General features: G+C 39.4%; 1 protein-coding gene across 3 annotated transcripts in view; it reads left to right on the top strand.

Annotated features, from left to right (window-relative positions):
- Positions 1–22,062: 22,062 nt before the first annotated feature.
- Positions 22,063–23,957, top strand: part of LOC147175615 (uncharacterized) — an 11,105-nt gene continuing 9,210 nt past the window's right edge. The window contains exon 1 of one of the 3 annotated variants that reach the window (XM_086072565.1): positions 22,063–23,957. This exon is cut by the window's right edge and continues 642 nt beyond it. The gene's annotated coding sequence lies outside the window, so the exon portion shown is untranslated. The other 2 variants (XM_086072566.1, XR_015094510.1) reach the window with 2 other exon arrangements.

Raw genomic sequence — 23,957 nt, forward strand, 5'->3', positions numbered from 1 at the left:
CTGGTAAATAGGGAGTGTTGCATACAGTCAGAGATGAAGTGGCTATCAGGAATTGTGTGATTTTGGTCCATTCCAGGCTGAACATATCGTGAATCTGGGTCGTATAAAATCCACCAAAATTACATTGCTCCACCTGTCCTGTACCCCTAGTTGGACATGACTTTACCAAGTCTAAAATCTAATCAACTTTTTGTCACCAAATTGAAAAAGAAAAAAAAAGCCGTAAAATATTTAACCTGCAACAAGTCCTACCAGGCAACACATTGGACGAGAGGTTAGCTCTAAATCCATAAAGTTCTGATGTGTGCGTTTTTTTGTAGGTGTGAGCTTGAATGGTTGTCACAATAGATGGATACTCATAATATGTCATAATATACATTTGTTTAATCGTTTTGCATCAATTGAGTGAGGCCCACGGAGAACATTTTATGAACGGACATGTCCCTGCTCCGGCTCCAAAGCCGAGACGAGGTTTAGTGCGACAACACCTTGCAGGAAAGTGATTAGGTTCAGTGTGGACTCTCAGCAAAAGAAGTAATTGGACAAGAAAAGAGTGGTCACAGCGAAGTGTACAATGAGAAGCCGCAGGCAACAGGCTGCTAACCTCCTAATGTCTGGTGCACCGCAGCAGGGCAGCCATGTCGAGGGAAATTCAAGAGCGGCTTGAATGGAAAATCAAAGCACATTAAATTTATTTTCACAGCCAATCACTTGATTCAAGCTGGCTATTGTGTGGCGGCGTTGCGTCCAAGGCCTCGCCACCTCTTCGGTTCTGAGGGTTTAACTCATGTCAGGGAAGTTGTGAAACTCAAAATGGATTTGGCGTTCAAAATATATGACAAGGGCATTTAGATACTCTATTTTGCATTACAACGCTGCTGAATTGGACAAGTTAAAAAAAAAGTCTAAGCTACTTATTATTATTACAGTCAGGCTATCAAGCTGCCTGACGGAATTCTAAAAATACATAGGTAGAGCGTGAGAATGTTGTTCTTATTTTTTAAGTAACTTTTTAAGGAACATAAGTTGTATTTTAAAGCAAAAAATATTTTATTGTAAGATTAAAGTCTAAGCCCAAAAATCAAATGTAAGTGTATTTCTATAGGAGGTGGGGGGATGCAGAACTATGACATTTTGAGTACAAAAATATCTCACAATAATCTCACTAAAATCCAAAATAAAATGACGCTTTTCCTCAAATCAACTAGCCTACAACATTTTTACATGACAAAAAAAAAAGAGCTCATTCACTTAATATTCTGACTTCATCTACGCAATATAAATATTTTCCCCTTCAATGCAGCTCTATGACTGCTTCATATAAATAATACATGTACATAAAAATGCTTACAGCAACTTTATTTATCTTGTTTTCCATCTACTCCAATTTGCTCAATCACGCATCCAATAACATTGTAATCTAATTGACGCCACACATACTGTAACAACACTGACCCAAACGATTTGTTTACTCGTGCGCTCTCGCCCGTACACGCGCATATTATGCTATGCTAATTTCCTTTTATACCTCAGTGGGCCAGCAATGATATTGTTTATACTCGGCAGTACAATCGTGATGACAGCGTTTCTTCTATTCATTTTAATTGTGAGGCAATCAGACGTTCCAGATGTGTCCTGCAGAGGGGGGTGGGGGGGGGGGGTGGAGTGGGACTTTACAGTCATGCTGCCATGGAGACTCAAATTATCATGACAACGCTAATTAATATGATGACAAACAGCTTAATCCCCCCACCCCCACCCCCACTACCACCACCACATCTGGGCTTGAGCCAACATGGTAACACATCACCGCCAAGTGTACTTGACATTCTTTCCACAACATTGGACATATTGTCACACATAAATCTCTCTCTCTCTCTCTCTCTCTCTCTCTCTCTCTCTCTCTCTCTCTCTCTCTCTCTCTCTCTCTCTCTCTCTCTCTCTCTCTCTCTCTCTCTCTCTCTCTCTCTCGCCCCCTCTCTCTCTCTCACCCTCTCTTTCTATCTCTCTCTCTCTCTCTCTTTCTCTCTCTCTCTCTCCCGCGCACACACACACATAAGCTGTGGACAGAAGCAATTACAAGCCTTGGGAGTGGGTGTAAATGTGTGACTGGATTTTGGAGCTTCTTGAAGCAACAGCTCATCTTGTGTGACCTCCCAGCTGGAGACCGCTGGTAGAAAAACACTATTAAAGTAATGAGGCTTAGCCCAAATATACAGTACTGGAAGATGGGGCAATGATGTGTATACAATATCGCCTTGAGATACAATTTTTATTCAATCTGTCAAAACATGTGTTCCTCAAATCGTCATTCCCCATTGAAATGAGTGGAAATGCCATTAATTTATTCCAAACATGTATTATTTATTATTCTATGATATATCTTATTATTAAGTCAGACCTATTATTATTATTATTATTATTATTGTAAAGGCAGAATTTTTTGTGCAGCCCTGCCATTGGATCACATTAGATTATGCAGGTGTGTCTAATATTGTGGACAGTTTGGTTTCTATTAAATTGCCTTTTAAAAGGTTCTGATTAGTTTATGTGGGACATGCCAATGAAAAGTGTCAAAACACACACACGGAAAATCTATTCATGATTTGAGTATGTGTGTGTGTGTGTGTATTAAGGGTTGAGCAAAATATGAATGAGCTGAATGACGTGTCGACTTTCATTTGAACGCCCTCGACAAAAGCCTTATCTTAATTCCACAACCTGCGCCAAATTGGCTCGATTATTTGCTCCTGCTGTGCTTCAACAATGATGTGAGCAGACAAATAATTGTCTGAAGACAACACACACACACACACACACACACACACGCACACACATGCACACACCGATTACATAGAGTGTGTATATGAATGTGGACAAAAGGAATAAAGGAAGACAATTAATTTTTCTGTCAATTCCTTTTTGTCCTTTTGTTTGACTAAAAATTTAAATGGCAAATACTTGAGAACTGAATAAGAACATGAGGTAGTCGTGCTATATGTTTTTCATATTAAATTAAATCTCTTGAATTTCTAATTCAGTATGTGACAATCATAGATTTATCCTGAATGACTAAATTATATGCTGAGATTGAGAAAAATGGTTGTGAATAATAAAAATAATTAATTAAATAAATAAATAATTAATTAAATAAAGAGGACACATTCTAAAGCCGACCAAGTTAAGACATGTATTTTTATACAACTTGCAGTTGTAAAATTGTTGTAAAATTACAAGACATACAATAAAATGGTGTGCCTGCTTTAAAACTTATACGTAAAATAATTGATGGATGAAAAGAAAACTAAGCTGGGATCCTACATTCGTCTCAATTAGTGGATCCCTGAGTTCAAAGCAAACATGGTGAAGATGCATTTAGCTGTTATGCTGCGCACGCAAATGGAATAGGCTTCCAACAGAAGTGAAATCGGTCCAGAGTGTAAATTGTTTTCAATCCAAGTTAAAAATGTTGACGGGGTTTCCCCCATAGCTTTGATTAAGGTCTGAAAATGTGCTTAAAGATTGTCACTGTAAGATATTTTAGTAATTTTGGTAAGCTACTTTTGTTTTCTATGCTTTGCTTCTGATTGTCAGTTAGCCGCTGTGTTTTTCAATGCTTTCAGGTATTATGTTTTTGCTTGTGTGAAGCACATTGAAAGTGCCCACAAGCTTCTTTGGAATTTATAGAAATTCCCAAGATTGCATCGACACCACTGCTATTACACTAAGAGGTATCAGCAAGAAGCAGTTAAAGAGAAAAATATTAACAAGGATTTATTGCAGAAAGGTAAAAACATTTAGGAAAAACTAATACTAATGTAATTGACCTGTCAACCCGGATCCCCAGGTACACTGTATGTAGGAACTCACAAACTGAACAGGAGAACCCTTAAGACATTTTTTTTTACATTTGGTGAAAACTGTAGACTGGAAAGAGCATTTTGAATATTAGTAAAACTGGTCTGAATCTTTGACAGGGCAGTTTGGAAGGAGGAGATAGAAGTTGCCAAAAAAATGGGTTATATTGTTGATGTAAATATTGAAAAGAGGAGGATCATGTATCGACCCCCTGCGGGACACATTTGAGAAATAGAGACGGCCTTCAACCCTTTCTGACTGTGTGCACCCAGAGCAGTAGCTGTTAAACCCCCTCAAAGAGATTCAGTAATTTTTGGAATCGTATGCAATGAGTCAGAGAATCAGTGATTCAGATCATTGACTGAATGCTAAACAGAATCAAATGCCTTTGCCAGATCCACTAAAACAGCAGCACCATATTTTCTGTTGTCTATGGAACATCATTTACCACTTCAGCGAGGCAGAGATAAAGATGTGCGCTGATCTAAAGCCAGACTGAAAAGGCATTAGCTGGCGGTTAATTTATTTGTCGTTTTTTTTCAAAAGATTTTAGAAAGGCAAGTTGGAATGGAGATCTGAAACGATACAAACGTCTGCTATCACTGGCTTTAAAGAGTGGGATGAGTGCAGCAGAGTAACATTTGTTTACAAGGCAGTTTGTACTGAAAATGACTTTCCATGTAGACTTTCCACATATGAACTGAAAACATTTGATTCCCAAATAATCTTGTTTTTCCTAATACTTCTCTTTTTCTAATATTGTGCAAATACTTAATTTTATTTTAATTTTCATACAAATGATAATTTGCGCAACTTTAGTGACCCTCAGTTCAATGTGAGTTTTGGAATCAATGTTATACAAGTCCCCTTTGAAACATTGCACAAAGTGTGCTTACACTAGAGCATGTTTGCCCCCTTCTCATATGCACAGATTGTAATATGGAAAATTATGCAAAGCAGCAAAATGAATGAAATCCATCACCTTCTCTGTTTGTTGTCAACAGTTGGGCTTTGCACATGCTGGGGAGGAAAATGTCAATGAAACACACACACGCAGACACACACACACACACACACACCGCAATGTGTGTCGAGAAAAAAAAAAACATGTCTCAAAGGTTAGTATTAGAATTGCACGTTTTCACGGCTGCATGCACACACAGGCACACACACACACCCACACACACACGGCAGTGATGAGCAGATTGCAGTAAGAAGGATGTGACCAGCAGAATGATGCATGAGGAAGGGCAGCGGCCCTAAAGTCATCTCATGCGAGCCGAGCCGTGGCCTAGCGCACGCGTGCAGGCAGAGTGGATGTGGGTTATGAAGACATCCATCCTATTAGCCAACATTCCACATGTCAAAGTAACATATGGAGGAGCGATCCCCACTGTATTCCACCTGCTATTTATATTTATAAATATAGCTTTAAAAAAGTAAATGGATTGCTGCCGTTTTCATGCAGGTACAATGTAAAATCCTGTGTGTAATTATATCAATATATAAATATTTTACTGATGTCTGCGTCATTCTGCACTGCCTAGTCCGAAAATGACATTGCTTCTTTGAATTGGCTCTAGACAATTAATTGATTGATAATTAATTTGGGGATATCAAAGATGTTATATACTGTAAATATCAAGCTTGTTGTTAACGTTGCCTAATTAAAAAAATTTATAATTGTACTAAAAAGACAGATACAGCCTCTAAGTTGTAGCATAAAGAGCATACAAATGTCAAAATGTACATATTTAAAATATATATTTTTATATATATACATATATATATATATATTGAATATCTCAAAAAGTAGAGTCAAACCAATATACTTTTTTAGATTCAGCGACATCAAAACACCCTGTGTTGTGGACGTCGGTGGCAATGGTTTGTGAAATTACAGTGACCTCGACTCAACTTCAAAATAAAAGTTCAAAATAGAATAATATTTTGAAGTTAGCCACAACATATTGATTGCGTGTTCCGTCACAGATAGCATGAACAATTGTTGCTGTTGCTGGCTTGACTAGTGTTGCCGGCGGTTACACCCATTAAAGTTTTTTTTTTTTTTTTTTTACATAAGTTCTTACATTAGATATTAACAGCATTACATATTATGTTGGAATGGAAGTACGCCTTTTTATACATCGGTAAATGTCTATAAAATGTTTATGAAAAATGTATAATACAGTGGGACAATGATGAATCATTTTATATGGAAAAAAAACATTGTCTTATTACCGGGATTTTACAGTAATTATTTTGAATTAAATGTTTGTTCTGTCTTCTTGATCGTTTGGGGAATTTCTGCGAAAGAAGGAACTTGTTTTTATTGCATATGTTTTTGGTGCACAATCATACTAAACTCGTATTCTAACAGAATCCAGTGATTGAAAGTATTTTCCTTTTTCTGTTGAATAACTGTTTCCTTCCTTGTTAGACTTCGCATAAAGGTTCAAAGAACAGGGCAGTAAAACTGACCCCGTGTTTAAAGCAATTGACACAGTGTAAACGTAAACCATGTTTACAAATCAATACCTTGCAAAAACGCTTAATCTGTTGTTATGTCAGGCACACATCCCTTTCCCTGGGGAGCACAAAGAGCAATAGAGAAGCCTCCGGTGTACCTTCTCGTCATTCAAATTGGCATTATTGAGCCAAACATGGGTCGACAGTAATAGTATGTGGGCCAAATGGCTTACGTTGTCTTTCAATCGTTCTCAAATGAACAAGGAAGGCGCTTGCATACAATTCACTTTTCACATGATTGCTGTGTCTCTACTTTAGGAATAAAAAGCAAATTCAGGCATTTTTTTTTATTTTAACAAATGAGCCATCCCGGATAAATGATGAATAACCTCTCAGCATAGAGCCAGCTTGACAGGGTGATGCTTCTTTTGAGGGAAGAAATGATGCCACGTTGGAGAAAAAAGTGTAGTTTTTAGCTGATGAGTCAAAAAACTGAGCAATACTGTACCTGGTGCAAAACAGCAAAAATATGAATGCAGATTAAGTTGAAAATATTAAAATGTTTTTTATATTTAAATATTATATTTATAGGACGAAAGGGGATGTCAACCAAAAAATGTCTTTACAATATTATGGTCATTGCAACACCACTAGTCTAAACATGGTATTTTGTGTAATGTTGTGTTTGTGCACAAACAGCAATATCCATCCGTTTAAATCCATCTCAGGGGGCAGCCATTTTGTCACTTGCTGTCAACTGAAAATGAGTTGCTCAGGGCTCACCTGTTTTCTGTGTTTGGTCATGTGACATTCGTAAGCTGAGCCGTGATTGGTTGTTACCTGAGCAACCGTGATGTCAATTTTTGTCAACAAAGTGGCAAAATGGCCGCCCCCTGTGATGGACATAAATGGGTGGATTTTGCTGCTTAACTCATATTCCACAAATGCAATATTAACCAGAATGCCATGCTAAGACCAGTGGGGGCACATACAACATATTATTGTAGAGAAAATTTTCCGGTTGACTTTCCTTTTAAGAAAAAAAAAATACATTGTGTTGCCTGACTAATACTGAAGTGTTGTATCTGCCATAAACATTATAATCATGCCTGATGTTCTTGTTACACTTCTGTCAATCTTTAATAGGCCAGTCTCCATAAACACAGTTGTTCCAATCGACCAATAAATGTACTTCTTGCTGGATTGAAATCAGTTTCGAATTAAACCAAATGTCCACTTCATTTGAAAGTGAGCAGCCACTCTGCTTCACTTCTACCAACATATGATTGGCGGGCGAAGAGCAGAAATCCGTGATCAGGTCAAAACGAGGCCTCTGATGTTTGCACTTCACAGGCCTTCTATGCTAATAAATGTTCCATCATCTTCTCTGCAGAGAGCATATGCGCCCCTGCATGTGTGGAATTACAAGCATACGCTTTGATGTCATCAACTCATTTCTCTATTGACGTCCTTGTAGGTGTGCACACAGGTTTTTATTTTTTCTTAGCTGGTTGAACATTAACAAAGAATACGGAAAGAAAATGATGGAAAGATGTCTCTTTTCAATGTGTTGAGAACTAGGCATTTACTGTCTTGTATCAGCGTGAGTAGGCTTACGCAAGTATGGGAGTCAGTCTCTATAAAAGCTCTCTCTCGCTCTCGCGCGCGCTTGCTCGCCTTGTTACAAAATCATCCCTGGAGATTCTCCTTTCTCCGTTTAATGATTGTTAAAAAGTAAGCTGTTTGCTAGAAAGTCCTCGCCTCTCGCTGCGTCTTTCCTCGCCTCCGTCCTCTCATCTTGGGCCATTTCATCCACCCCCCCCCCCCCCCTCGCCGCTCCTTGTAGCCTTGGGCTAAAGTGAGAGCACTGCAGTGATTTAGAGGCTCACATAAAAGTCTGCCATGCGGCGAACAGAGACAAAAAAGAGACAGACATAGTGTGCAGAGGTGCACGTGTGGTCGCAGTGCGTTAGCATCACAGAGCCCTTAATCAGCGACAGGGCCTCATTTCCATTTCATTTCAACGTGTCAGTCGACTCAGCCACTGAACACCCTTCATATTCACCCCCCTTGAACCCAAAGAAGAAATCAATTTTCTGACTGCGACTAACACACTGATTTTTTTTCATCTTCTTCTTTTTACAGTGGCGACACGTTGCAATGCAGCCCACACAGGGGTGGTACTCAAACTCTGTAATACACATACTTGTGTAAAACAAATTTGGGGAAAAACTGTTAAAACATTTTTTTTAAAAGTCTCAAAGGTGTTCACAAACCCACAGTTGGCAAATGTTCAAATGGCAAATGACATCCCCTGAACTAACTTCTCCGAAAGTGCAAGAAAAAACGACCCCCAGATTTGACAGCATTTTTCAATGCCAGCCGCAGTTTATTTTTTATTTTTTTTAGGCTGGTAGTACCTTCTTGGATTCAACTATAACAGAGTGTTGTATTTTGCTTCTCTGAATTTTGTTGCATCATCGTCGCTATTGCTCCTTTCATATTGCTGACGTCTGTTTTTATCTTTAAGTCCTCGAGATCCCAATCAATCTGTCAATCAGTAGCTCAACTGCGGGCGACTTTATCTTCATTCATTCATTCTTCATTCCTTTTTTTTTTTTTTACATTGCATCTTCATTTGTGGCTGTTGTAAAAAAAAGTAAAAAGTGTTTTTTTTGACAAAGATTTTAAAATTTAGGGAGTGTACAACTGTCAGGAAAGTATTTACTCAAGTAAAGTAGATACTACATAAGTACCGCAGCAAAGTACATATTACTTCTTAGCACTGCAAAACAAACAGCATGTACTGTACTCAACAGGGAGAAGAGTTGATAACTGTGTGAAATGTGTGGTAAAATGTTGCTGTCAGCACATTTACGAGAAAAAAAACAGTAAAGACAAATGAGGAGATGGAAGGAAAAAATCGAAGTTTTAGTGTTGGCAAGTCCAAAAATAGTCTTGATAAAAGCATTCAAATAAACGCGTGTGTGTGTGTGTGCGTGTGTGTGTGTCCGTGTGTTGAGGCCGAGATGGAGAGTAACTAACTGTGCCCAATTCTCGACAGAGTGAATTTATTACAGTTAGCAAAAGTGCAGATTTTCAAGTCCTTCAAATAAATGACTGAAGGCCTCTGTGAGTCTTGAGTGTAGATGCGAGGGTGGGTGGGGGCTGGATGGATGTTCAGTGGAGTGAGCGCATGTCTTTTCTGTCCGCTGGAAGGATTGCGCACAAAAACCGAAACAAAATAAGCAGTGACTCAGGGCCAGTGAGAGAAGATAATGACAACACGTTGATGGAACGCAGATGTACACCCATCAGACGCTTCATAAGCCTAAGGTACACCTGCACAATCTAAAGGCATCAATACCGGGAAGATGGTATGAGTGACTCAATCACTGAATGACTCAAATACCAACTATCTGATGGATTGAGTGACTAACTCACTGACTCACTCACTCACTCACTGATTCACTGACTTTCCCACTCACTCATTGAATTAATTAATGACTAGATTAGTGTCTTGCTGCCTGACTAACTACACGCCCATTCAACCGAATGAATGAATAAATTATAGAAAAAAGAAAGAAAGAAAGAAAGAAAGAATGAATGAATGAATGAATGGCCTATTAACTATTAACCTATTAACTGACCGGCAAACTAAGTGGCCGAACAGCAACATGAATAATTAACTAAGTGATTGATTGCCTAACTGAAGGACTCCCTCACTGTCTGAATGCATTTTTGGGCAAGCTAAGTGCCTAACTAACTAAATGACTTTTTCATTGACTGAATGCATAACTAACTGACTAACTAACTCTTTATTTTGGTATTTAAGACGTGCACAGGTAGAGAGGGGTATTTGCATCCTTATGGGAGTGAACGCTGCCGGCTTGCTTCCCTCTTTCTAACTAACTAAATAACTAACTAAATAAATAAATAAATAACTAACCATTTGCCTGACTGACTGACTGATTCAATGACGTATGGACTAAGTAGCTCACTCACTCACTCACTCACTCACTCACAGAACGAATAACCAACTAACAAACTGACTGGATGACACATGGACTAACTAACTAACTAACTAACTAAATGAATGAATAATTTATTAATTAACCAGTCACATTACTGACTAATTCCACTCTAATTCTGAAAAAATAGCACTCTTTGCAATTACATTTCTTTGGCCTAGTGCAACATGTTTACTGTTGTTTGGGAATAAGGTTTTGTAATGTGATTATGTGAACATGTGGGTTGTGTTCGCTCCCACTTTTCATTGAGGGGTTTCCCAAACAAAAAAAGAAAAGAAAAGCAAGTTCTCAGAGGTAATAAAAGTGAAGCTCGGCTGTTTTTTCAAAATGTTTGCAGAGAGCTTTCAGGAGCGTCTGGGATCAGGTTGATACCATGTCCATCGGTGTATTCATGTGGAGGCGTTTTGTTCCATGAGTCAGCATCCAAAATAGTCTCATAATGTTCTGACTTCATTCATTTAGGATGAAGCCGACTGTCTCCGGAACAGCTTATTGCATAAAGTTTTATTGCATATTGTCCAGTAAAGTGCTTTAAGGATACCGCTGTCATCCATAGGTAATAGCATCCCTCTTATTTGCCAGTAGACCTTCCAACTTTAACAGGTAACACGCCATGATTTGTGTCGTGCTCATGACGAGGAATTAATCTCCACGCGGCGTGACGGACAGAGTTCAGAGGTTTAAGAGCGGAGGAGGATGCACGTCCATAAATCAAATTATCATAGTGACAGTCTGACGGGAGAAGTGCCTCAATAACACACAACTTGCAGAAGCAACATTGTTATTTTTGTTGACAAACACCTTGCCCGTCTTCCACTCTACTCGCTATATGACACTTACTGCAAGGTGCTATTTCTGCTATGCAGTCAGATGCAAACTTGTTGCATCCCGTAGGACTGATGTAAACTCAGTGGTGGGTTGTGCATTTAAGTGGGAATTTAAACAACTTTATCAAATTCTTAATTGCACCACTAGCATATTTCAATTTTGTAATACTTTACGTATATTGTAACAATCCGCAGTGTGGCACCACGTCACCGGGTGGCGCCTCTTTGTTTTTGGTGTGCATGTGCAGCGCTTTTTCGTTTTGGTCGTCAATGTTTTGGACGCCGTAGAAGAGTACGATTATTGTGACGTGCGGTGGCGCCGAGCCCACAGTTTTTTTGTGGGGTTTATTTTAATGAAGTGATCCCGTGGACTTTCAGTTCTTTTGAAAAGCAAGCTTTGGGGGTGGGGGCTCAGAGATATTTGTTAATGGGCTTTTATTTTTTATTTTTTGGAATCACTTTACTAAAGTTAGAGAATAGTATTTTGTCAACAACTTAATTTACATAACAAGTGCAAGTTTCTCTATTTTGGTCACAAAATGTTTAAAATATCATTGGGTTATGTTGCTCAAACTCCGGTCCTGCAGGTTTTGGATGTTTCCGTTTTCCAACACAGCTGATATATGATCAGCTCATCAGCAAGCTCTGCATAAGCCTGATAACGATCCTGCTGATTGGAATCAGCTTGTGTTGGAAGAGGGAAACCTCCAAAACCTGCAGGGCTGCGGCCCTCCAGGACCGGAGTTTGACACCTATGCTTTAGATAGCTAAAAAGGTTTTAGCAATATAATTGAGTTTTCCGACAGACACAACCTTAAAGCATAATTACTACTATTTAAAATATGTCTGGTAAAAGAGTACAAGGCAGACAAAACAAAATGTATTTTAGCTTTTTTATTTGATGTAAGTAGCTATTTAAAGGATGCTAAAAGCTTTTTGGTATTTTTAATTATATTTAGGCATAATTTTACTATAGCAAAAGTTTTCTTGTTGTCTCAATTTACACAACAAAATCCATTGTCTGTCTTTTGAGCACGTATTATTTCAAATTTCATGGTGGCGGGGGGCAGAAACTGTCCTCCATTTCTGGATTGACCCACAACATGTCCTCCACCAGCTCCCATTAACACCTAGTGGCCATTTGGACGACAGTGTTAAGCATTCTTTAATGAGTTTCCCCGTGGAGCACGACACTTGAATGTCACTTTCAGTCAGCTGTAGTATGAGCCGAGGGGAGACGTGTGGGAGGACCGGTGGGCGTTTTGTGCGTGTGTTTGTGTGTCTTCTGACGAGGGAAATACAAAGTAAACAAACACTCTTGTGGGCAAACAGCTTGTGGGAGCAGGCAGAAAGAGAACCTTTGTTGACTATCACAGCGACGTGATTCCCAGCATGCATCTAAATGGCAGACATTTTCTCTCTGCTTGGCTTTTTTTCTTTTTTTTTAAGACGATTATTCAATTAAAAGCCCACTCTGCCCTTGAGAAGCACAACAGATGAGATTCTTGTGATGAGTTTGAAAGAGAGAGAGAGAGAGGGAGACTTTTTCAGCTGATTGCCACCTCGCATAAATGCAGCAGCCCTCGCTTCAGCATGTTAGCGTGTAAACAAATCTGTGATGAAACATTGAAAATGCTCCGACGCCAGCGAGCGCCCATGGAGACGTTCTCAGGCGCATGATGTGAGCGCCCGCTTTGATTCAATGATACGATGCCTGACTGATTTGCTATTTTAAAGAAAGACAGCAAAGCCTCTGAGCCGGTTTTAAAAATCCAGGGATGTGCCTTGGCGGGACGCAACCAGAAGGGAAATTGGTTTGTTTTTGTCTCCGTGACGACAGATATAAATTCAGTTCAAACCACCTGTAGAGCGCATTCATTAACACCGTTAATCTGTTTGAATCAAAGCCGATGATGTTTATGTGCCGTTAGCTTGTAAATAGGCACTTCCTGGATTGTTGTCATCACTGACATAAGAAATGGGTCAGGATTAGGGGAGTGTGTGTGCTCTAAACCTTGGACTAGGAAACAATTATTCTCCATGTTGAAGTGGATTAATGCCAAAATGGGTTATTTGCCATTTGATGTGGCCTATGACAAGAACATTTATTGACATTTGATGGCTATCGTATCTCAGATGTGCTTAGCTAATAAAGAGTACAAAAATGTTTTGATAGTTCAACACTTAATACATACAGTATTTAGAAAGTCACTCCAAATATGCATTGGGAGAAGGGGACATTGGCTTTGGAAGTACCATTCACAATCATAGAGATTAACTGGGGACAGGTTTGAGAATAGGGCCATCACAGGGGGCACAGAAGGTGAAGTTGGACTGTGAAGAGTAAGGAAGAAGGAAAACAGCATTCTGCAAATAACAAGAGGTGACAGTGTGAATAACATTAATGCTAATGAATATATGCATGGCGTTACAATACACACACACACTTGCTGCATATCGGATGAGCTGCTTTACATCCACCTGCTATGTTTGCATTTCTCAGCAGGTCTCAGCAGATGCTTGATGCATTTCACAATATTTACATCATTTAGTTCAGTTGTACATTGAGGGAAAAAAGGAGTGATTAAGGTACTGTAATGCCCTCACATGTGGGCAAGGAGAGCAACAGTTGGCAATGCACTTAAAGCTGCTTTTTGAACAGGACATTTGAATCATTCTTTGCATGACAAATCATTTTAGCATGTTTAGTCAGTTCTTTGCACAAGTGATTTCTGTCTAAGTGTAGTTAGAGAGCACACAGAGCATTGTTGGTCCACTTCACACAGGCGGCCACTAAGCATGAGTGTGGGAAAGGATTCAGCAAAAAGAGTGGAATGAAGGACTTTGACATTAACTCAAGCTCTTGGCAATAGCTGGTAAATGTAATGTTCACTTGCCATCTCTGATGGCAAGCAATGATGACGGCTAAATTGAAGCTTACCAAGAAATACACTTACACACCTACTTACTTAAAAACAAATTGCAAGCAATTAAAATGTTTCATGTAATCTAAAATAAAATAAAAAGGTTTCATGCAAATTAGTGAAAAAGGGGAGTATTGTAATTTTTGCAATGGCATAATTTTTTCAATTACAAACCCAAAATGATAGGAGCCAATGACCTTCAGTCTGAGTCAGCTGTTCATGTTTCCATTCTTTCAAGACAATCATAAGGAAATGAAGGAAAACAATATCACATTTGTGAGCCGTTACCTTCAAAGCAAAGCTGACCAGGCCTCGACTCTGAGCCCAACCATTTCTTCGATGTCACCAAAAGCGCAGAGTCAGCAGAAAGCTTTGACAAGCTGTTAAAAACTCATCTGTTCCACAACCACTCTGTCTGGATATTTTTTATATTGCTCTCTTTTTTACTTCCCCACATATACACAGTTGACTTCATAAAGCAATGGGCATTATTACGTTACTGACATTTGAAAGAAGATTGGTGCCCTAACCTAAATCAACTTTCTTTTTGTTTTGCTGGCTCAAAGAAGGAGCTGGATTTAGGCCTGCTTCAGATAATTTACAGAAGAAAAACAAAAGAAGGCGCTTGACCAATATGCATTTCAAACAGCATGGCATCTGCTCAATGCAATGAATACACAGTATGTTCTTTGTGATCGGAACATTCTTTGTGTTTCAATCAAAAATGGTGTGTTAGGGTAGGGGGTTACTAGGACATGTGAACTGGGGAATGATACATAGAGAAAAATCTTCCTCTGTGCATCCTTGTTGGCAAATGTCCGTATAATGAGACAAGCGCAGGAAGCTCCCTCTCCACCGGCCTCATGCATTATTTCACCTTTATTAGCATCGAGCGTGAGAGGGACAACAAGGACCGTCAAGTAAATTAGACAGCCGCATGCGGCACAACCCTCTTTCATTGTCTCTGGGAATTTTTAAACACACTCACGATTCATTGGTATACAAACATTAATTGCTGGGTTTTTTTGTGTGTTTTTTTTTTTTTTGTGACGGTCAAGGCACACTTGGTCGAAAAACAAGATTGCTAATGTCCATTGTCATTATTGGCCTTGAAAGCCAAACTATGTGGGATAGACACTTTGTGTCAAATGTCCCCATAATGTTTCACCAGCCGTTATTGAGCCAAGGTGCATACAGTATTTTATATTTAAAAATCCCATAGCACAACACCAAACACTAATGTTACAAAAAAATATCTACAGTCTTCAAATCACAAAATTTTAACTGAAGTGCTGCCCCCATGAGTGAAAATAAAACCACTGCTTTTTCCATTTTAATGGCTGGTTACTTTTTGTTCACACTCTGGGCTAGTAGTATCGAGTACCTTCATCGCAAACGCCCTAGCTCCCCCTAATCATGGTATGAAAAACTGTAGTTGGCATTGGCCCCGCAGTAGAGGGGGATGGACATTGTCCCATTTGCATGAGACATGATCAACCCCTCAGAAAGGGCTACAATGTGAGTACAGTGAGGCTTAGAAAATAGTGTGAAATGTGCCCCGGAGTTATTTGAATGAACCATATCACGGACACATTTTTAAGACACCTCAGAACTGTTTCAATTATACAAATATTGCATAATATGTCTGCAATGAAGCATCTAAACACTAAACCATATATCCGATACCAGTACAAGTAGTCAACTCATGAATATAGTCGCCGATACCAAGTACTGATACCAGTAGCATTTTCGATCCATAACATTTGCCCCCATAAATCAATAACAGATCATTTTAAAGAATGACCTATATTTCCCAACATACCCTTTTTTTTTTCATATGATTGCATGAAATTAAAGGCAATTTTATGTTTTTCTCACTTCTAATTTCTAGTTCCAGATCGTAAAACAGTCACAAGAGAGGGATACCAGTATCAGCCGCTATCATGCAAGTACTGATACATTGAAATAAGGCCAGGTATTAGCCTAGTCAAGTATACCTACTCACCCATCTCTAAACAACCAACAAACAAATGGAAACCTAATGTATACATTCTGCTTGGCGTAATCTTTGAACTGATTTGTTTTCACAATTTGGAAAGAACATTAAAAATCTGCCATGTTTATGTACTTGGTCGTAATTCCCGGCACTTCCATTTTGGCCCAAGCATCCGAGGCGCACTGGCTCCACACAGGACGTTCACTCATCTGCCAGTCAGCTGCACTTGATTACTGCTGGCTGCCTGGCTGAGGAGAATTAATGGTGCTGTCACAACCTCGATGCAGATCATACCATCAGGCGCAGGAAAACATACAATTTGCACAATTTATGCACAACGGCTCCCAAATATCCATCTTGATGCATTCACTAAAGCGTGTTTGGAAATGTGCTTAACCTTGACAAGTCAGGGAGAATCTACCTTTGTCTTGGATTTATATTAGCCAATGCGACAAAGTGACAAAGCAGCTTTCAGGTATAATTGTGACTCAATGACATTTCACTGATGTTTGAGGATATTTGTTGAAAATGCGCAAAGACGGGGAGTTACTGCATGTGGTACAAAATTGTGGAGACATAGATGAACTGTTTTTCACCATTTCAATTTTCCTGACTTTTTTTTGGGGTGTGGCATGTTGAGGACCTTCTTGTGCACCAGTGGTGTTATCTCGCACAATTGTGACATGTGGTTAGTTTGCTTGCTATCCATGCACCTAAAAAATGCATCTTCCTTTTAGATAGCCTACAGGCGTGGTTACTTTAGAGTGCCTCATTGCACGCCACGAGTGCACGTAGGTTCTGGAGAAAAGGGCAAAGATCCCATGAGGGGGTGTCAGACATGACAGCCACTGCGTGAACGGGAGCTTTGCGCTGGCATGGTCGCTATGGAAGTGCCTCGTTGTCTGCCGTGAGCATGCGCATATCACGGAGAGAAGGCTGAGGAGAGGAATTTTCAAGCTGCTTCCCAAATTGTTTTTATCATTCAAATTTGGCAAGACATTCTTCACTACAGTGTCTCAATTTTAGATGGCTTCATATATTTTTCATTTCATTTAAAAGATACTTTAACTTAAAGGGCACATACTTTGTTCTAAATGCTTGCGTATAAATAAAGTACCACTGATTGTGTCACGGTCGGCGGTGGTTTTGGACCTAAGTGTGTGGGGGGTGGGGGGGGCAGAGCGAGGAGGCCAAGGTAAAGTCCCAAAACAAAAGGTTTTTATTAATTAAACAAAAACAAGGTGGTGCACAACGCGCCGACATAAAACAACAAAGTCCTAAATCAAAGCAAACTCAAGTGGCATGACAAGGAACTAGCAAGACATTGGAGACACGACAAAAATTAGAAACGACAATGGACCAACCCAGACTTTACAAACACAACAGACTAAATACACCGACACTAATGAGACACACCTGGGGAACACAATAGGCTGAGGGCATTGATTGGTCAGACACACTGTGAAGGGAAGAAACACAGGTGGACGTGTTCAGATATAACGAGACAAGGTGAGAAATCAAGAACACATTTTTCCGCCACCTAACTTCACCCCTAGGTGGCACACTAATGAAAACTGTTCTTGTGTTAGCATACCCTGCAGTAGAGGGAAGTGGGATAAATATTGACTCATTTGCATTAGACAGATCCGTCTTCTAAAAACAGGCTAATTTTAGCAAGGTTTTAAAAACAGGTGAAAATGTGCATTGTAATTCTTGATTCTTGTGCTATTTTTTTAATAATTAAAATAAAAAATTATGGAAGCCCCTTTGAAGGAAAGTCAACCGAAAAAAAATATTTTTTGACAATAATATGTCCTACGCAGCCCCCTGGTCTAAATACGGTATTCTGGTTAATATTGCGTTAGTGGAATATGAGTTGAGCAGCAAAATCCAGCCGTTTTTATCCATCTCAGGGGCGGCCATTTTGCCACTTGACTGAAGATGATGTCAATGTTGCTCAGGGCTCAGGCAACGACCATTCATAGCTCACCAGTTTTCTGAAGCTGTGCTGCGATAGGTTGCTACCTGAGACCTGAGCAACATTGATGTCATCTTCAGTCGACAGCAAGTGGCAAAATGGCCGCCCCCTGACATGCATAAAAATGGCTGAATTTTGCTACAAAACTCTTATTCCACAAATGTAACATGAATTAGAATGTCATGTTTTATACTAGTGAGGTCACATATAACATATTATTGACAATATTTTTTTTAAGATTGACTTCCCATTTAAATTGTAAAAAGGGAAGCATACAGTATCTTTACATTTTTTTGGGCCGAATATTTTTTTTTTTAAGTCAGCAGCAGTCGAAAATGTTTCGAGGTAAACTTGACTTGAGCAGGCAAATAATAGCATCATCTACGTTTGGTGCCCTCAGCTAATTTGAAACTCTGGTAACCAAGGCGACAATATTTCCCTTGAGCAGGCACATAAACTATATGAATCATTCTTCGCTTGTTTTGATTATAAGTACGCAATTCTGGATAACGCTGGAGGGAAATAAAGGAAGAGGGAGCAGAGGTGGTGGGGAGAGTTTGTTGATTTTTTTTCGTACTTGGCAAGGCTAAATTCATTAAAATCCCTTTTTTGCTCCAGGATTTTTTTACTGCATTTTGTATGGAATTTGATCTCACAATCATAGCTTTTGTTCATGAAGTACTTCTAGTTCTCTTCAGCATTACATAGATGCTGCATCTAAAGTAGGCATATTATGTAAACATTGCTTTTTAATGGCTTGCATACAAAAAAAAGTTGTGCATCTTCAGTGCCTGCCTGCCATCAAGTAAACATGATGTGGACTGCCTACTTCACAAAATGTCGTTCTGAAATTTGACATATTTTCACATACAAGTGCCGTTATTAATTTACGTAATACTCCGCCCAAAATAAATTGCTAAACTTGTCAGTTATCCTGGGTAAAATATATAAAATTTCCAAACAACAGCCGACATCCGGCCATTAGACTAAAATGTATCGCTCTCATGTCAAACTGAAAAACTGAGCAGAGCTGCAATGTTAGCACCAATTAGCAATCGTTAGTAACATTAACAGTGTTAACTTACGATAAGTAACGCATACTCAAATGTAAGGTAAATGAAGGTGAAAGCCCCCCACCCCACCACCCTAATTATTCTGCCTTTGTCTCCATTACATGCTAACACTCAAGGCAGACAATGCGGCGCTTGAAGGTAGCCATGCCAGCCGCATAAAGTCCTGATCCACTTGTCTGACGTTTTTTGGGGGAATTGGAAACTACATATCTATCAGTCTTTGCGTTTGAACAGGTTTCCAGACTATCGTCAAACTTTTCTCTTTTGCTTCTCTTGTCTGAATGTATTTCCATCGGAAACAAGTGCTATTCCATGTCTCTGTCTTTTTCGCGTAAAATCTCTGATTGAAAAAGGGTCACGCCATCCTCATGTTGGTTTGAACAAAAAATGGTAACGCAATGAGATGGCACAATGCAAAATAATTTAAAAATGAGAAGAAAGAGGAAGAGAAAAACACGTTTGCACACAAAAAAAAAAATGGGTTGATGATGTCATATCCAGTTTGGCCCTAACAATTGCCCCAGCTCAACCCCCCGGCCCCCTCCCCCACGGGGAAAGATTTTCCTTGCATAATTAAAAAATCATAAAATACTCGGTTAATATGTATTGATTGGAGTAACTGTTAAATGGTGATAAAAACATGCATACATTTGTGTCTCCATTGAAAAATGTCTTAATGCATGCTTTTACTCCATTACAATGTAAGCCTAAACACCACTAATCCAACATCACTGCACACTAATGAGTCTTGTGTGGTTAATGCATGCACTCGCCTCAGAAACGACACGGTCCTAATGTACATTTGCCAATCTCCCGATGATGAAGCTGTAACGTAATGGCGTGGCGTTTAACTACATCGGCATCTGCGCGGTTATTTCTTTTCAAGCTTTACATCAGTCTCGCCGGATAAAGTGCGATATTCATTAGGAACCCACTGTCTGTCCAAACCACCATACTCATTACTCACATGCCGCATGCTAAATATGGAATATATTTTTTCTGGTTGAAGAGATGTCATGGGAGCGCTGCATCCCCCCCCCCCCCCCCCCTCTATTTCTCAACACCAACCCCCTGATTTAATTGGAGCTGTGTATAAATAATTACTGGGACAGCTTAGAGGAAATGGAATGTGTAGTGTTGGATGTGGAGGAAATCCTCGCTCATGCTGGATAACCCCCCCCCCCCCCCCCCCCCCCCAGATGTGATCATGAAAAGACTGCCACATTTTAAGTGTGGTCGAATAACAGCCAGTTTGTATCAGTATTCAGACCAATGTGTTTTAATCCATAAGCACATTGCATTTCCTCAACCGCCATCTCGAGCAGTAAGTGTTTTTATGAAGAAAGCAGATCCCAAAATAAGCCGATTGTGCAGTATGATGCCATATTGGCAGAGATGTTGATGCAATCTCACTCTCTTAGTTCTCTAATTCCTCCCCCCCCTGCAAGCGAGTGTTTCTAAATGGGGGATTTATCCTTTAAAGTGAAGGCAACTTGTAGCCTGGGGCTCTTTTATTCCCACTCCAAGCTCAAAGCGGGAGAGCCAGAGGGAACTAAATGCTCGAGCTGGAGCTGTGGAAGCTTTGCCATACTCAGGTAATGACAACTATATGTCATGTCCAAAAGAATTTGGATAGTAGACCAACTAGTTAGACTGAAAATATTTGGGTTTGATATCAAAAGACGAGACACCTTTTCCACATTTTGGTATTTTCTCATAATGGATGAAATTCGTATGATGTTTCTGTACCCTACAACCAGATATGTGTTTGAAGACAATCTTCACAGTCTTGAAATTGAATTTTTCTACAGGCAATTCCTTTCACTTCATGCTTGGTTTGCGCTCTGACTTGCGCCATCAACTATGGGATCTTATACAATGTTACCGCTGCTTATAAGTTGAGATACGAGCAGCTCAGCATTTATTTATTTATTCGTCTGGAGTCGCGTTCAAAAATTTAAAATGAGTCCTAGCTATGGTGGCAGCGAGCTAAACAACAAACAGCAATTCATCAAAAAAGAGCTTTCAAAGCTGTTCAATGTCACCCCGAGTTTGAATTTACTTTAAGAAAAGAAAATTACACTTTGTTTATTGATTCAAATCACTTTAACTATGTCGTATAAAAGTCATTTCACTGGCGAAATTATTATAATACTTGGATGCTATCAAGATAGCGAAATGTGGAATATGTCAAATGTTTGCACGTCTGTGCTGTCCCTGGAAAGTTGAGCAAATTATCATTCACCAATAGAGATATCAGGTTTCAATGTTGGTTACACCGTGGAAAGTTACTGGTAGTTAAAACAGAAACCACTTTCACTGTCAACAGAAAAATGTATTGACCATGTCTATCATAACAGGATGCACATACACACACACACACACACACACAAAATGAACAGTAATTGGGCCAGTTTGGTTTGAAGCAACCATTTTTGGGTCATACTTTGATGAATTCTCAAAAGGGATTTGTCTAAATGAGCCCCAATCGGAAGCCGGTATCCAAGACAGACTGGTGACACAACATTACCATTTTTTTTCCTACTTCATTTAATTTAACATAACATGCTGGAGAATTTGCCATGAAAAAGGCTTTAATTACGACTATTACGGTTATTATTATCTATTGTCCTATATCTACGGAAGGCTCCATGTGAAGCAATTACATTTGCTTCTCTGATTGCTTCTTTTGTCGTTGTCATGGCAGTGCAGCCCTAATGAGACAACACATTTGCCTTCAGTCCCTCATTTAGTAAGTAGATTACAGTGGCTAGTTTTCCATCTGGCAACTTGCCTCTGGCACAGCTCGTCAGAGGTGTCTGACACAGCCAGTTTCACTCAGTCTATTTCAGTCGACTTTGCGTGTGTGCACGTGTGTGTGTGTGTGTGTGTGTGTGTGTGTGTGTGTGTGTGTGTGTGTGTGTGTGTGTGTGTGTGTGTGTGTGTGTGTGTGTGTGTGTGTGTGGGTGTGTGTGTGTGTGTGTGGGTGTGTGTTTGCCTTTGTGTATTATGAGGACATGTCACCTGAATACACGCAACACTGCGAGGACATTTTGAATTATGAGGACACAGCCCATGTCCTCATAATTCATTCAATGCAGAAGTGCTTCTAGGGCTGTAGAAGGCTTAAATCCAAAGTTTTAGCCAATGTCCTTGTAAACCATAATTACATGAATTTGTGTATTTTTGTGTATTTGATGACGCCCCCTGTAGGAAGGTCCTCGTAATGCACCACTTCATGAATTATTCACACCAGTGTATATTTCACAGCATTTGATTGGCTGACCGTCACCTGTCCCCACAATTACGCACATGTCCCCATAATTCCGTTTTTTCTCAAAATGCTGTGTATTGTGAATGTTTGTCTGTAGACGCAGAGCCTTTTTTTTTTTTGCAGCCACCAATTCCTAAGTAGATAAATTAAATAATGAAATACACTATGACATTTAATTATGTATTTCAGCATTTAATTCTTGCAGTGGTTGTTTATTTGAAAATATACAATGGTTAACAGCTGTTTATCACATCACTTTGAACAGCTGGAGGCAGAGACAGAGAAACTGTCAGTGCCGTATATTGATTCATCATTTAACATCCCACCCTGCCTTTACAATGTAACATCTTTCTGTACACCAGTGGCCAAATGTTTTGAGAATGACATTGATTTTCTAAAAATCTCCAGTGCTGACTTATTATTATTGTTTTTTTATGATGGCAATTTGCATGTACTCCAGAATGTTATAGTGATTAGATGAATTGCAAAGTCCCTATTTGCCATGAAAATTAAAGTAATTTCCTTTAGTGACCTTACAAACTTTAAGTGAAGAAGGCTTCAGGGCACCCAAGAAAATCCAGCAAATGCCAGGACTATCTCCCAAAGTTGATTCAGCTGCGGGATAAGGACATCACCACCAGTGTAGAGCTTGCTCAGGAATGGCAGTAAGCAGGTATGAGTGCATCTACACCCATGGTGAGGGAGTAAGACTTTTGGAGGATGGCCTGGTGTGACCAGTGAAAAGGGGATTCCATAAATACAGACCAAAATAAGAAAAAAAGAGTTGAAGTTATTTTCTCTGATTAACCCCCTTTCCAAATGTTTGGGGCATCCGGAAAAATGCTTGTCTGGAGAAGAAAAGGTGAGCGCTACCATCAGTCCTGCTTCATGCCAAAAGGAAAGCATCATGTGACCATTCATTTGCAGGGTTGCTTCTCAGCCAAGGAATTGGGCTCGCTCACAATTTTGCCAAAAAACACATGCATCCATTACTAAAGTATAGTACTAAAACATCCTCGGACAGCAACTGTATGACAGCAGCAAGGTTATTTTATTTACTAAAGCAAAAAAACATTTTCGTTAATGAAAAAAAAAAACCTTTTTAAAAAACTGAAACTGAAATCACATTTTATGATTACAAAATGATCTATAATTCTAGCAATAATATCCTTTGTTTTCGTCTGTGGTAATTCATTTAATATATGAGCCTTTGGGGTTCATTTTAAATGTGATCTATTTTTTTTTATTGACACTGTAAATCATAGAACAATAGCCACTCTTATCAACAAAGTTCATAATCCAACGACTGAACCAATTTGTTGATTTGAACGAGATTTATTATATTGCCCTGAGTACGGAAGTGACGTCATCTAGCAGCCCCGATAGAGAACCGCCCCCGGCTCTATTTACTTCACGAGATGTGATGGCGTGTAGCTGTGCTAATGAGGTAGGTTTGAAGCTCGAATTTTTCCTGTTGTTGTTGGTCGCTTGTGTACATTGCTCCCTCTTTCGCGAAAATGATTTATA

This window comes from Leptonotus elevatus, chromosome 4 (assembly GCF_054856555.1).
Source record: "Leptonotus elevatus isolate MCC_2025b chromosome 4, RoL_Lele_1.0, whole genome shotgun sequence".
NCBI classification, from domain to species: Eukaryota; Metazoa; Chordata; class Actinopteri; order Syngnathiformes; family Syngnathidae; genus Leptonotus; species Leptonotus elevatus.